The 5,798-nt window shown below is 42.1% G+C and overlaps 1 pseudogene; it reads right to left on the reverse strand.

The window, feature by feature from the left end:
* Nucleotides 1-4,319: 4,319 nt before the first annotated feature.
* LOC112622597 lies at nt 4,320-5,148 on the reverse strand (annotated as a pseudogene).
* Between the last annotated feature and the right edge of the window lie 650 nt (nt 5,149-5,798).

The following is a 5,798-nucleotide window of genomic DNA, read 5'->3' on the forward strand; positions in this document are numbered from 1 at the left end:
AAGCTAGAAAGATTAATTAATTAGTTAACTTAGTAAAAATAAAACAACCTCAGGCAAAGGAAGTGAAAGTTTTCATTATCTTCTATTTCTGATTATCTACGAAATCTTTGTCTTCTGGCATGTTTATTCTGAATAATGGTCATTTAGATATACTATAAGATATAGTCATTCAACATAACTCCATCCTTTAAATTCTCAGCCTTCTTTTCCCCTCACTTTGCCTTATTTATACTTGACATATTATTTCTTTATTTTTTTTTATTTAAGTGTATATTTTATCTTCCCCTCCCACACATATATATACACATTTGGATGTAAGCTTCATGAGAACCTGAACTCTTAGTTCAAATTTCTATATTCCCAACACCTAGATCATAGGACAATTCCTGGAACATGGTAGGCAGCCAAAAAATATTTATTGAATAAGTAAATCAAGTCTTCCTTCCACCCGGATCCCTTCATTAGAGTAAAATACCCACTGAGTTTAATCTAATAATCTTGTCGTCTAAGGTTGAAGAACTTTAGGTACTATCCAAAAAGGTTTATGGGACAGGCACAGTAGCTCACGCCTATAATCCCAACACTCTGGGAGGCCAAGGGATGGATTGCTTCAGGCCAGGAGTTTGAGATCAGCCTGGGCGGCATAGCAAGATTACATTTCTACTAAAAATACAAAAATTAGCCAGGCATGGTGGTGCACGCCTGTGGTCCCAGCTTCACAGGAGAAGGCACAAGAATCGCTTGAACCCAGGAGGCAGAGGTTTCAGTGAGCCGAAATCACACACTGCACTCTAGCCTGGGTGACAGAGAGAGACCCTGTCTCAAAAAATAATAATAATAATTAATAAATATTTTTGAAGAACAAAAACGAAAAGATTAATGGACTAGAGTAAAACAAGAATGGTAAGTTGTTATTACCTAAGGTATGACCCCAAAGATGCCCTACAACACTGACAGAAGGAACATAAGCAAAGTTAATCTATATGGAATCTGCCCTGAGAGCCCCCCCAAAGAAAACAAAACATGTCAGTTTTCCAGGGCTGTTTCAACCAGACTAGTTGCATAGACTAGGTGGCTTAAACAACAGAAATTGATTTTCTCACACTTCTGAAGGTATGATTCTTAGTGTCTGATCTAAAATCCATTCACTCTCTTCTTTCTTTTTTTTTGGAGACAGAGTCTCACTGTGTCACCCAGGCTGCAGTGCAGTGGCATGTTCTTGGCTCACTGCAACCTCCACCTTCTGGGTTCAAGCGACTCTCCTGTCTCAGCCTTCTGAGTAGCTGGGACTACAGGCATGTGCCACCATGCCCTGCTAACTTTTGTATTTTTAGTAGAGATGGAGTTTTACCACGTTGGTCAGGCTGGTCTGAAACTCCTGGCCTCAAGTGATCTGCCTACCTTGGCTTCCCAATGTGCTGGGATTACAGGCATGAGCCACCATGCCCAACCTATTCTTTCAGCAAATATTCTTTGACCACTTACTGCATGTCAGGCACTGTTCTCAGTACTAAGACTATAGAGTTAAACAAGACAGCTATGCATCCGCATTGGGAATGCTTTCAGCAGCCACTAACAGAATAGGCAATTAAAAGTAGCTAAACCATAGGGACATTCAGTGTTTACCTAGCAGAAATTTAGAGAGCGTCAACCCCTAGATCAGCTTCTCTAAAATGTAACCAAAAGTCCAGGTTCTGTCTTCTCTGTGTCTTTAGCATGCTGGCTTGTGTCTTTATTCTTTTCACCTCATTGTTCCATGGCTGTCATAGCTCTAAATACCTCATGGATTTCAAACTAGGGAGAAGTGGAAAAGGAAGCTTTTTTCTTTTTCTTTTCTTTTTTTTTTTTTTTTTTTTTGAGACAGTGTCTCACTTTGTCATTCAGGCTGGAATGTAGTGGCAGGATCTGGGCTCACTGAAACCTCTGCTGCCTGGGTTCAAGCAATTCTCCTGCCTCAGCCTCCCAAGTAGCTGGGATTACAGGCATGCACCACCAAGCCCGGCTAATTTTTCTGTGTGTTTTTAGTAGAGACAAGGTTTCACCATGTTGACCAGACTGGTCTTGAACTCCTTACCTCAAGTGATCCACCTGCCTTGGCCGCCCAAAATGCTGGGATTAAAGGCGTGAGCCACCGTGCCCGGCCAGAAGCTCTTTTCTTACTGTTTTCTGCATTAATCTTCTAGAACTGCCATGACAAAATGCCACAGACTGGGTGGCATGTCAGCAGGGTTGGTTTATTCTAACGGCTTTCCCATGGCTTATAGATGGCCATCTTCTCCCTGTGCCTTCACATAGTCTTCCTTCTGTATCTCTGTCCAAATTTTCTCTTCCTTTTTTTTTTTTTTTTTTTTTTTTGTAAGATGGGGGCTCACTCTGTCATCTACTCTGAGAATCTTTAAAGAGATATCTCCAGTAGTCACATTCTGAGGTACTAGGGGTCAGCACTAATGAATTTGAGGGAGTACATTTCAGCCCATAACATACAATCAACTAGGTTTCCGAGTTAAAAAAATAAAACATACAAAATTAGCCAGTCATGCGGGCGAGCACCTGTAGTCCTAGCTACTCAGGAGGCTGAGGTGGGAGGATCGCTTGAGCCCAGGAGTTAGGGGTTACAGTGAGCTCTGATGGCACCACTGCACTCCAGCCTAGGCAACAGAGTAAGACTTTGTCTCAAAACAAAACAGAAAACTGATTCATGCACCACCGACCCATCCTAAAACAAATGAGCATCAAAAATCCGAGCAGACTCAATGGCTCATGCCTGTAATCCCAGCACTTTGGGAGGCCAAGGAGCGCAGATCACCTGAGGTCAGGAGTTCAAGACCAGCCTGGCTAACATAGCAAAACCCATCAAAACCCTGTCTCTACTAAAAATAAAAAAATAATTTAAAAATAGCCGAGTGTGGTGCCACACGCCTGTAGTCCCAGCTACTCAGGAGACTGAGGCAGGAGAGTCACTTGAACCTGGGAAGTGGAGGTTGCAGTGAGCCAAAATAGCGCCACGACACTCCAGCTTAAGCAACAGAGCCAGACTCCATCTCAAAAAAAAAAAAAAGACAAAAGAAATCCCAGAAGACTACCCAGATATAAAGACCAATTGACAGCGTTTAAGTAAAGATGTAGCAGACAAAAAATCTAGAGAGCTTTACAAGAGTGCTTTGTCTTTTGCCAGTGGACAGGTTCAATCTAGTTTCAGACTGGCACTGCAGTCCCCCATTCTAGACCAAGGTACATATTAAAAGATGATTTACTACGCAAGAGAGTATACCCAAAGTATTATACTGGCTCTGACGTGAATAACTTCTGGACTGGTTGTGTCAGTAATACCTACTATTATTGTGAGGAATCAAAGTAGCAAGGTCCTTAGTAAGGAAGCCCTAAATTTGTTTCAGTATGTTAGAACCAAGGTGCTAAGTTAATGTGTCAGAGGCGGACACCCTGTATTTTTCCCCAGTGAAAGCTGCAAGTTTTGAAAGAAAGATTTAGGTTTACTCTGTGCATTTTATCCACTTTGTCTTGTTACTTAAAGACACTACTCGTTTTTTGTAATTGTGTTTCCTTTTTTTAATTTTTAAGTTCAGGGGTACATGCAGGTTTGTTATATAGGTAAACTTGTGTCATGGGGGGTTGTACAGATTATTTCATCACCCAGGTATTAAGGCTAGTACCCATTAGTTATTTTTCCTGATCCTCTCCCTCCTCCCACCCTCCGCTCTCCAGTAGGCCCCAGTGTGTGTTGTTCCCCTCTATGTGTTCATGTCTTCTCATTATTTAGCTTCCATTTACAAGTGAGAACATGTGGTATTTGGTTTTCTGTTCCTGCATTAGTTTGCTAAGGATAATGGCCTCTGGCTCCATCCATGTCCCTGCAAAGGTCATGATCTCATTCTTTTATATGGCTGCATAGTGTTCCGTGGTGATATGTACCACATTTTCTTTCTTTCTTTTATTTTTTTTTTTCCTTCAGGAGCATGTTTATTGTGTTTGAGATGATACATCAGGTGCTCTCTGAGCTACAAAGGGTAAAAGGAAATCCTCTCATTACAAACTGACAAAGGTAAAAGGTAAAACATTTTTCACGACAGCATGAACCACCTACTCAGAAATAGATCTGTGTTTAATACAAATGACATAATTCCTAGTCATCTACAGCTACTTTTATAACTTCATACAGATAATGAATTAGGCTAAAATTCACTATAATATATGGTAGACTTCAGGACCAGTAAGTATCCTTAGTAAATCACAAAATACATTTTGATATCCCAAAGAAGCAAGACTTGCAAGTAGGCGTTTTAAACATAACTAATCTACAGCTACAAAGTCCTACTCTTGATAGCATTTACCTTTTTGGGGAGTCTCCAAGGCTCCAAAGGATAAAAGCAGAGTAGAATCAGTATAACATATACACAGAAGTCTGTATTTTGAAGGCTATAAAGATTTGCAGCACAGTAAGAAGCCTTCAGCTCCTTCACACTGCATACAAACGATGTGAATTTTGTTGCGTATCTCTAGGTCCACTGTCTGGCTACCCTGTCGTGTTCTGCTCGGTGGTTAAATACTGAGTGGCTATGCTTCCAACCAGAGGATCCGCAGGGTTGCAGTCTGTCAAAAGGGAATAAACAGACAGCAAAACCTTTGAAATAGTCAAAGCGGGACTCCAGTTGTCTTTAGGATGTCCAGACAGATGACTCCCTGACTGTTGATGTTGCAGTGATAGATTCCGGTGCGGAAAGTAACCTTTGGTAGCTTAAATGGATAATCTGTTGAAAATGTGATATCCAGAAAAAACACACCACCTTCATAGACAGAATCTAGTGGACCAAGTATGGTTCATCTCCATTCATAAATGTTAGCTCCTTTAGGCCCAGCACTGCAGTTAGGAGGAGGATCAAGGGTTATTTCAGCTAGCTCTTCTGAATTCTTTTAGCACTAGTGGATAACTTAGCAGTGGTTTTGCTGGAGAGTTTGGTGTTTTTCTTCTGCTGGGAGGCAGGTTTTCTTTCCTCTTGTTCTTCAGGCTCTAGAGAGGCTGGGTCTCGCTGGTCCGCATCTGAGCTGCCACTGCTGGTGCTGGGGCTCTCATCATCGGACCTTTGCCTATCACTGGACATCTTGGTGAAGTTATCTGTTGGAAAACTCGGCCGCCCGCCCGACCCGCTCATGCGCCGCTACGGTGTGGAGGAGGGAGAGAGAGAAAAATCCTTCCTTAAGGAAATGGAGGCAGCCGTGCGGGGGAGGGGGCGGAAGGAGAAGGAGGGAAAAAAAGAAGCTGAGGAGGCTCTGGCCTGGGAGTGTGGAACTTTGAAAGTCCCACATTTTCTTTATCCAGTCTGTCTTCGATGGGCATTTAAATTGGTTTCATGTCTTTGCTATTGTGAATAGTGCTGCAATGAATATATGTGTACATGTGTCTTTGTAATAGAGCGATTTATATTCCTTTGAGCATATAGTCATGGTCAAAACCATTTGATTGCTGGGTCAAATGGTGTTTCTGGTTCTAGATTCTTGAGGAATAGCCTCACTGTCTTCCACAATAGTTGAACTAATTTACACTCCCACCAGCAGTGTATAAGCATTCCTTTTTCTCCATGACCTCTCAGCATCTGTTATTTTCAGAATGTGAACAGATTAAAATTGTGTTTCTTTTTCTTTTTTTGAGATGGGGTCTCACTCTGTCACCCAGTCTGGAGTGCAATGGCACGATCTCGGCTCACTGCAACCTCTGGCTCCTGGGTTCAAGTGATTCTCCTGCCTCAGCCTCCCAGTAACTGGGACTACGGGCACGCAACACC

This window comes from Theropithecus gelada, chromosome 4 (genome assembly GCF_003255815.1).
Source record: "Theropithecus gelada isolate Dixy chromosome 4, Tgel_1.0, whole genome shotgun sequence".
Taxonomy (NCBI): domain Eukaryota; kingdom Metazoa; phylum Chordata; class Mammalia; order Primates; family Cercopithecidae; genus Theropithecus; species Theropithecus gelada.